The following is a 9,937-nucleotide window of genomic DNA, read 5'->3' as shown; positions in this document are numbered from 1 at the left end:
GAGGCAAACGGCTTGACAGATAAGTCACAGGAGAAGCACAAAACATATGAGAAACACTTAGCCTCACAAGGAATTTTAAAATGCAGATAGGGCCAATTACGGATCTTTCTCCATCTTTCAAACTGGCCATTTAGAGACAGAACCTTTGACGTCGAGGAGGGCGCAGTGGACGGGCTACACGCGGCCTCGCTAGTAGAAGCGTCGTGCAGAATCGCCTCTCTCCAAAGCAGTCTGGTAGCACATGGGACAGAGTTAGAGGGGTCTGTACCCTTTGGTGCCATAATCCTACTTCTGAAAGTCTGTCCTCGGGGGACACGGTGACGCGGGCAGCGGTGCTCACGTGCAGACGCTCAACGCAGCTGCCATGGGTGAGCTCTCTGCACTGGGAAGAATCGGGTTGGGAGAAGCCAGAAAATCCGCCCCAATCCATCCTTTTAGGGGGCGTTCTGGCTAAATACGGGGACCCCCTTCTACCCGACGGAAGCCGGTCGATAAAAAGTTTCTCCCGATACGTTTATGCGTGAACGATTTGGAATTCTAATAGGACAGGTTGGAAGCGTTTTTCAGATGTCTGTTTGCTGCTCACAACTGAGCTCGGTGATAACCAGACAGCGTGTCCAGTGGTGTCTTCTCTAAATAGTCACGGGCCCCACAGAGTCACGGGCCCCCCGGCCCCTCCCTGTCTTGGGAGGGTCGGCAGTGAAAGGGTTCCTCTCAGGTCGAGCAGCCATGGCTTCTTCCAGATGCTCGTCCTTTGTGACAATGACCATTTACCTCCCTTTGGGGACACCCGGAGGCAGGTTCAGTCCTGCTGTTCCACGAGATTGGGAGCTTCGGAGGGACCCACCTGGCCCGGCTGGCCTGAGCCCCTCACGGGCAGTGACCGTAGCTTGCGTACCGCTCCTCCCAGCCCATGTCCCGCTGCCTGGGACCTAGGCCGGAGCTGCCGCAGGCCAGCACCCCGGACAGAGACAGTTCCTCTGCCTGCAGCCGCGTTCCTCTGCAAGACCCTCTGAATCCGAGGTCGCCATGCAGGCACTGTCGTCCGAGTGAGCAGTTAGAACGGGACGCGTTTAACAGATTAACACGGGGCGTCGCCGACGGTGTGTGGCTGCGTTCTGTTCTCTTGTTCAGGCCCCGAAAATGTCAGGGCCGGGCCTCTAACCCGAGGGACGGCGAGTCGGCAGGCGCCAAGGATTTCTCGTCTTGTCTTCTGAGATAAGCAGACATAAAAATTAAAGACCCGTGCCTACGCCTTTGTTATAACTACTTCCCGAAGTATCTAGGAGAATACCTTGCCTCCCCATGGTGTGCGAGCGAGCACGCGCCATCCACAGAGAACCAGCCCCTTCAGCCTTTCGCTCATCCAGAAACTTCGGGTATGAGTTGAAGCATTTACGTCGTGCGCGTCGATGGCGTTCTCCTACACGTAACATACTGCCCTGAGATTTTTCTCAGAAGCGAATCACGACATTCAAAATAGATCTCAAGCCAGGGCCCGGTCCTTTACCGGGTAAACGGGGAGGGACTTCGCTTCGCTCGGTGGTGAGGGAGCACCCAGGAGCACGGACTCGGCCGCGGATCAGGATCGGGTCTGTTCCGGTCGGAGGGTCTCCGATCTCACCCCCCACCCAGGCCGCCCCTGGAGTGACCCTGGGCGCAGGTGGGCAGGCGGGGTGAGGAGGGACACTGGAGGGCCTTGAATCCCAGCCCAAACTGTTTTATTTCAGACGTTTCTCCAGTCGTTTGGGTCACTGTCTTCCAGGACACTGCAAGTCTTTTTTTTTTTTTCTTTAAGGACGGTTTGATATATGAAATTATTGCCAAAAAATAAAGACGATTTTTTACATTTAAAAAATACCTTCCTTACGTCCTTCAGAATGGAATTGTACATTGGGACTAGGACCAGGGAGACTCACGGGCCCTGGGCCACCTTGCCGATCGCTCTGCTCTCCGGGACGCGTGCTTTACACAGCTGCACAACTGGTAGCTGAATCGACGAGGTGTGAATTCCTAGCCGATAGCTACTCATCACTTAGCATCACAAAGCTGCATCGAAGCCCGTGCATTGAAGTGTTTTTATCTTCTTTCATACTTTCTTGCCCCAAGAAAAAGTTTTCCTCACCTCGCTGAGGAATTTAATAGCTGTGAATTACAAGCCCAACAGCCTTGCTACCTGCCTAAGCTTTTACTTACGGGGGCCGGGGCTGATTGCTTTTCCTCCTGTAAATTCGATGTCAAATGTTTACAGAGCCTGGCACGCAGCTACCAATGAGAAGTTGGTTCTCAGAACACCAGGAGTCTAGACGTTCAACGAGTCCATTTCTTTTCTCCCAGGATCCGTCTTTAAGGCAACAGTTGATATATTGATTGCAACTTTGTAGCATTTCCCATTACTTGTCGCGAGACGAGAACCTGACCGCAGACCGAGTTTGCGGGCACTGAGCGAGCTGCATCGAAATTGGGGTTCTGTCAGGGAAAAGGAGAAAGTGTGTGTGTGCGTGTGTGCGTGTGTGCCCGTGAGTGTGCACGTGAGTGTATCTGTGTGCAGTTGCTTTTCCTGTGCACGGATGTGTCTACGCTCCTACTTCACGATGACTTGCGTTCCGGCCTAATGAAGACGCAATGTCCTCTCCGACGCGGACTTCACCTTCAACGGACGAATCTGGTACAAGCGCCCCACCGGCGTCTGGACGGCTTAGAGTCCACGCTGACCCGCAGAGGGCCGATGTGCTCACCACGGTGGTATACTCACAGCTAGGCGACCCCCGGCCTGCAGCCCGTGCCACCGTCAGGAGATGGATGACGTGACAACCGACCACACACCCCGACATGGTCGGGGATCCCTTGCTTCTTTGAGGGCACCTCTCAGCCCAGCCTGTGAGTGGCTCTACTCCCCTGCCTGTCCACAAAGGAACCAGTGAAGACGTAGTGGATTCTGGGGCACTTGGCCAAACTGGGACCGAGCAGAGGGCAGCTCGCCTCCAGCTGACTGGGCGGGAGGAGTCTGCTAGAGCTCTGGGGTGAAGCCAGAGCCCCAAAGAGCCCTGTGCTCAGGTGGAGATGGGGTAGGGGCGCCTGAGTGGCCAGTGAGCCCAGGATGGGGCGGGCTCTATGTGGCCCGGGCCCCCCCGCCCAGTCCCAGGTGTGTTGGGGGGTTTCTGGTGGAATCTGAGGGGCAGAGTCATCAAGGCAAGGCGGTCCGCCCCCTCAAGTAGCCACCTGCCAGGCACGGGGCACATGCTGAAGCAGGTGAGCGTGGGGGGCACGGAGCACGGATCACGGCAGGGTGAGGTGGCGTTCACTGAGCCCCGTCTGTGTGCTGGGGATCGCTATGCGGTGGCGAGCGATTTGGGGACTCGAGTTAAGTGTGCGCCCGAAGGCCCTCGGCTGGGGGCCGGGGGAGGCCGGTTTCCAAGGTCAACGGAAGAAAATGAGAGACAAGTGCAGAAAGGGGAGTCTCCATGCCCGAGGCCCCCCCGGGGGGCGGATCCCCATTCTCTCTCACCCGCCGGCGCCCCGGGACACGCCTCTTGGTATAAAGATTATTTCGGGAAATGGCGGATGCAGGAACAGCTCTGAAAACTGAGAAGTTTTGCTCTGTAAGAAGCGTTCACTTGACGAGGGACGTCTCTCCGCACGAGGTGTCCCGCTCTGTGTCGGGAGAGGGGGTGACAGGCTTACGGGGCTGCTGCCAGCATAGGCGGCACGGACTCTAATCTGCAGAAGGCGCCGCGCTTGTCCTGGTCACCTCCCTCAACCGCCCGCCCCACCGTGCTGGAGGCGGGGCTCAGGCCATTTGGGGGAGCTCCTCGGTGTCCCTGGGCTGTCCCGCGTGTGTGCCTGAGTGGCTGTGTTCGTGTCCTTCTGTTTTTCTCCTGTTGTTCTGTCTTTTATGACAGGGCGACCCGGCCAAGACCTCGGAGGGGCAGCGGGAAAATCGTGAAGCAGCATGGCGCAGGTGGGGACGGACATTCTCCTCGTGGGAAAGGCCTGCAGCTAAGTCTCCGCATCCACAGGACCGTGATCTTGAACTCCAAGTCCCCGCTTCCTCCTTGGGAAGAAACGTGCCAACACCTGGGAGGCGGAGCTGGACACGGTGTGCACGCGGGACATAGTAGGGCCTCTGTGGACGTGGCCGTTACCACGAGCTCACCGAGCAGGACATAGATGACGCGGTATTTATCTGACTGCGGGCCCCAGCTACCCCCTAAGTCTTGGGAAAGCACTTGACGATCTATTCCTTCACGGGCCCCACTGGATGAGCCAGGTGGGGTCCCTGCACACCCACTGGGGGTTCCCCAGCCAGGCCCGGGAGGAAGCCGGCCCTCTCAGGCTGGGGACTTGGCCGTGCCAGCCGCCATCAGGGAAGAGAGGCAGAAATATTTTCGGATGCTTCGGGAGAGTTTTTTTTTTTTTGTACGAAATCGTCAGACGTGAGGATTATAATTGAACCCAGTTCAGGGGAGCCGAGTGTAATTTTAGCAACAAAAGTAGATGATTCCAGAAAAAGCAGCTCAGGAACTGTCCGATTAAGCAGCAGGGAGATAATTGGATGAAGGCTGGTTAGGCAGCGCTTCAAGTGTTAAGGGGAGGAAAAACGGCTTTGGAGGAGAAGGCGAAGCTTTTCCATCGCAAGGACGAGGCGGGCAGCAGACGAGGCGCCTTCTGGAAGTTCGAGGCTCAGAGAGTCTCGTCTGAACTCTCAGGAGCCTGGGGACCGGCCAGGAAACGATCCAGGAAAATGCCGGTCTCGCCGTGGAAGCTCTCGCTCCGACACACCCACCACGTGGTCGCCACCCCACCAGGCCGTGCCCCCCGGAGACCTGGCGCTAACCGTGAGGACCCCGCCGCCTCGCCCTCATCCCCGCATGACCGACCGACACAGAGCCCGGCGCACAGCGAACCTTCCAAATCCCTCAATAGACGTGTTCTCGCTGCGAACTGGTTCTGATTTCCAGCTCTTTGTCCTGGGTGCTGCAGGAGAAATGGGTCTGCTGTGGTGGGCGGTTTGGGGAAGGAGCGATTTCCATACAGAGACAGTGAGTCCATTAGATCAAATATCCAGTATTGCACTGAAGCCAGCGGTAGCCGCCTTCCACCCAAAGTGATGGTAACTAAATAATGGCTTGACACACGGCATATTGGTCTCCCGGGGTTTCCGCAACGAACGACCACACACTGGACAGTGCTGGAAGCCAGAGTTCCAAGTTCCGGTGTCCACAGGGCCAGTTCCACCTGGACACGGAGGGACAGACTGTGCCGTGTCTCTCCTCCAGCCCCCAGTGGACGCTGCGGCCCCTGGCGCGTCTCCTCCCGCACAGCGTCACCCAATCTTGGCCTCTGACCCCACCTGGCCTCCTCACCCCTCTGTCCCTCATAAGGATGTCTGCCACTGGGCGTAGAGGCCACCTGGGGAATGCAGCTCATCTCCCTTCCTGACATCTGCGCGGACCCTGTTTCCAAGCAACGCAGCACGTGTGCGTTCCTGGTGGACGCGCTTTGGGGCCACCTCAGCCCACCGCACGGAGCTACGTTCCTCAGTCACAGAGGAAACCGTGACCTAACGAGATGGCCGGAGGAGGGCCCAGGCGGCACGGCCTCCGGAACCTCGCCCAGCCTCATCTCCCGACTCAGAAGCTTCGTCGAAATGCCCGCTGTCAGCGGCCGCAGGGGCTGAGTCACCGCGTTTTACAAAGAAATGTGATTTTGATATTTTGAGCTCCGTAGAGTGTATTTAACGAGGCCCGCAGATCGTCCTTCCCGATCTGTGACCTGACATCATGTCTTCCACAGGTGACATTGAGACGTGTCATCCACGGTCACGGGGCCCACGAGGGAGCTCCAGACCAGAGCGTCTGCTCTGAGAGTGCCCCAGTGAAGCGTCACCCCGAAAACGTCTCAGGTCTGAACGCTAAGCAAGGGTTCACTTTCTCTAACTCACAGGCGCATTTTCCTCTGAGAGACGGTGAGGATTCGTAACCAGCTGTGCTTCTGCTTGTCCTACCAAGAAGCTCAGAGCCGGCCGTGTGGCTCGTTTGGTGTTAATCCGGGGCCCAGAGCTTCCGGCCATCTCCCCCGCTGGTCAGCCCTCTCGTTCTGATGTTGTCCCAGATTCTAACAGGCTGATTATTTTATTTATTGTATATTTTCTTCTAGATGACTTCAAACTCTGTGGGATAAATTAAGGACCGAATGAATGGCTGGATCAATTGACGATGAATGGTTATTAGATGGTTGGATGAAAGGACAGATGGTTGGATGGATGACGGCTGGATGGATGGATGGATGGATGGATGATGGATGGATGGATGGATGGATGGATGGATGGATGATGGATGGATGGATGGATGGATGGATGGATGATGGATGGATGGATGACAGATGGGTGGATGGATGGGTGGGTAGATGGGTGGCTAGCTCATAAGAAGAGAATATTTTAAACCTTTGTGGACATTTGACTCAACTTTTATAAATATAAATCTTAAAAATAGAATTACAACTATCTATCAAAGTTTGTCAAAGCAGAATTTTTTTACTCTACTATAATTTCTTGGTTATTTTAACATGATTCAGATAAATCATTTTATTTTCATTTTGATTTTACTGAAATTAATTTTGTGGAAATCAATCGTTTTAGTATAAATTTTATAGTAAATATCCGATTCAACAATCAGTTTCACCACACAGGGTTTTGCTTTTTAAGGGCATTATTTCTATACAGTTCAAGTTTTCCTGGTTAAATTTTACGTATTTAAATTTCATGATAGTGATAATAATACATTGTACTGTGTAAAGTTTTATTCCTTGTCACGTTTTTTGTGGTATTTCAGCAACATTCAGTATAAAATAAATAAATGGGTAGTTCTTATGTCTCTCTTATTTCAAAAGACACTTTCGAGAAAGTCTCAGATATTCGAGTCACTCTGCGGTTCAGGATTTCTTTACCTTCTTGCCAGTTTTTTGCATGTTTTTGACTTTTTCGTTTTTGTTTATTCGTTTGTTTATTTTTGAGGACAAAAAAGCAGGGATGTCAACAGGGTGAGAGGGCAGGTGAAGGCGTGCCCTGGGCTTCTGGGGTTCGGGGTTCTGGGGTTCCGGGGTTCGGGGGTTCCAGGGTTCTGGTGTTCCGGGGTTCTGTGGTTCTGGGGTTCCGGGGTTCTGGGGTTCTGGGGTTCCAGGGGCCTGGGGTTCTGGGGTTCTGGGCTTCTGGGCTTCTGGGGTTCCAGGGTCTGGGGTTCTGGGGTTCCGGGGTTCTGGGGTTCCGGGGTGGTGGGAGTTAGCTCCAGGGCAGCTGGTGCTCATTGGCCCTTGTTTGGGGTCCTGTCAAGGGCGGTTCCGAGAAGGGTGGTGGCGGCTACAAGGCAGGAGCATGGGCCACCCCGGCCCCTGCTTCTCTGCCTTGCCCACCTCCCACCCCCCAGACTCCTATTCTGCTGTTCCAATGTCAGCCCTGGATGCTCCCTCCCTACCAGGGGCAGGCTGCCAGCTCTCCACTGCGTCCATGTCTCTGTCCAGCCTGAGAAACCAGCATTTCCAGCCCGGGACTCTCTCCCAGGAACCTGGAGATGAGCCACTCCCTCCCGCGCCCGCACACAGTGAAAGTGACCAGGCCCAGGAAGACCCCTTCCTGGTTCTCCCGCCGCCTGTCCCCACGCCCGTCACCACACCCCAGGGCGCCCCCTTCCCCGCCTGCTAAGCAGCCTCCTCTGCCTCTGTCCCACTCGCCCTGCCAGGCCTCCCCCCACCCCCGCGCCCACCAGGGACCCCGTCCCACCCCGGGCGGGGTGTCTCTGGGTCTTTACTTTCCATGAGAATCAGCAGTTGTTCCTGAGATTCCCCAGGGCTTAGACATCACGAAACAGGCCACCAAACGCGCCCAGCGACAGTGGCCTCTGCCAGGCTGCGCAGCCCCTGGATAAACCCCGGGCTGCTGGTGTCTGGCTCTGGCCTCTTCCGGAGCGAACCCCAAAGGCTCAAGTGGGAGGCGCCCCCAGGAGAGGCTGGCGAGAGAGTGGGCAGTGGGGCCAGGGGCCTGTGAGCCAGCACCCCGCCACGGGCACCGCCAGGCCCCACCGCAAACTGGGCGTGCAGAACGCACCCCTGCGGCCGTCCTGCTGGAGCGCCTACCCTCGGCACCCTTCGTTCCTGCTTGCGGGGTGCTCCCCGCCCCTCAGGCGTCTCTCTCGGGGTCCAGGGCCCAGAGGGAGGCCCAGGAACTGGCGGCACAGCAGGGTGTCTGCTACAGCGCGCTGCGTTGGGGACCCCTCTGCAAACCCTGTGGAGATGGGGTATGTGGAGGACGGGGACATTTCAGAAATCCTTCGTGGCCGGTGCGACCTGGGTGTCATCTGGAAGAGCGCCCCAGGCAGGGACTCTGCACGCGAAGGCCCAGGACATGTGGACGCAGGAGCAAGCAGCGAGGGTGTCTCCTTCACACGTCCCTACACTGTCACCGAGAAACCGACTCTCCGCAAACGTCTCCTCGGAGCGTCAGAGAGTAAGTGCCGTCAGCGCGTGGTCCTCGGTCTCTGCAGCAACGACTCGGCTGCACCTTCGTGGCTCAGAGCCGCTTCACAAGTCAACAGATGGCAGTGGCCGTGCGCCAATAAAACTTTATTTACAGAAGCAGGCAGAGGGCCGGACTCGGCCTGGGGGCCATCGTCTGCAGATCTCTGCTCTGGGGGACCTTGGAGCTCATCCATGAAGCACGCAAAAGGAGGCCGGGTGTCCCTTTTGTCCCTCCTGCTCTCTGGAGGGGAAAGGCAGGTGGGTGGCAGGTATGCAGGCTGGACACACGGCAGCAGCCCTGTCCCTCGGGACTCGGGACAGCAGGGGTCGAAAGGAAGGGGGCTGTCTTCTGCTCCTGTCACGCAGGCGACCTCGGTGCTTCTTGGTGGCACACAGACAGCCCTCCCGCAGAAATGCCGGCCCGGGGACAGCGCCGGGGGCAGCAGAGTGTCCAGCATTTCCGATGGAGGAGACAGTGGATGAGGAGTGAGTGGAAAGAATGGAAATTTATCTCCCTCCTATTTTTCAGGCCCGTCCGGGGGACAAAGCACCGCGCCAGGCAGCTGATTCATGGCCTGGCTCCTCTTCGCCGGGGTTCACTAAATATTGAGTGGTTCTGCCTTGGAAATGTAGCGTTTGAAATACCTTCACTTGACCAAGAGGCCCCCAGTGACACTGGAATAATGATTATCGCATATTTTGCATTTCGCTGAAAAGCGTATTGGAATAATATCGCTCACACAGGCCTCGGCAGCACCGTGATTGAGGAGCGAGGCTCGGGTTGGGATGGATGGCCGCGCAGCCCCGTCACCGGCCCCCTGAGAGGCCCCCGAGGACGAGCTTCGGGCTTCGCGCCGCCGCACGGCTCTGTCGGGGGCGGGGGGGTGCCTCATTTCTACTCTACGCCCCCTCGGAAACTGTGCTGTTGGCTAAATTTATGAACTCGAGAGCAGGCTTCTGGCTCTCACACTTCGCTTTGCAGAAAACGTCTCCCAGCACGACGCAAGGCCTGAGACCACAAGGAGTCGGTCCCTGGGCGTTTCTCCCTGAGAAAAAGGTGCGTTTTTTCCACTTTGCTCCTTCATGCTTCCTTTAGTCAGCAAAGCTTCCGCGAGCGCCTGGAGGCACCGAGCCGCCTTCAGGCTCCGGGATCCCAGCGGGACTGAGCAGAACCCCCACCGCCTAGAGCTGTGTCCTGCAGGAGAACGTGGCAGTGCGGGACAGAGTGACAAACCAGGAGGGGACGGGAGAGGTGGCTGCGGAAGGGGAGGGCGCATGGGGGTCGGGGGTGCAATTCTAGGATAATCAAGGTCTCCTGGAGGAGGCACGTGCCCCCGAACTAGGATGGCCGAGGGGCGCAGACGGGCTGACCCCATGCGCAGGCGGCAGCGGGGCTGCAAAGGGTCCGGGATCGGGGGTGGGGGGC

This window comes from Pteropus alecto, unplaced genomic scaffold, assembly GCF_000325575.1.
Source record: "Pteropus alecto unplaced genomic scaffold, ASM32557v1 scaffold118, whole genome shotgun sequence".
NCBI classification, from domain to species: domain Eukaryota; kingdom Metazoa; phylum Chordata; class Mammalia; order Chiroptera; family Pteropodidae; genus Pteropus; species Pteropus alecto.
Note: the sequence above shows the minus strand (reverse complement) of the source record.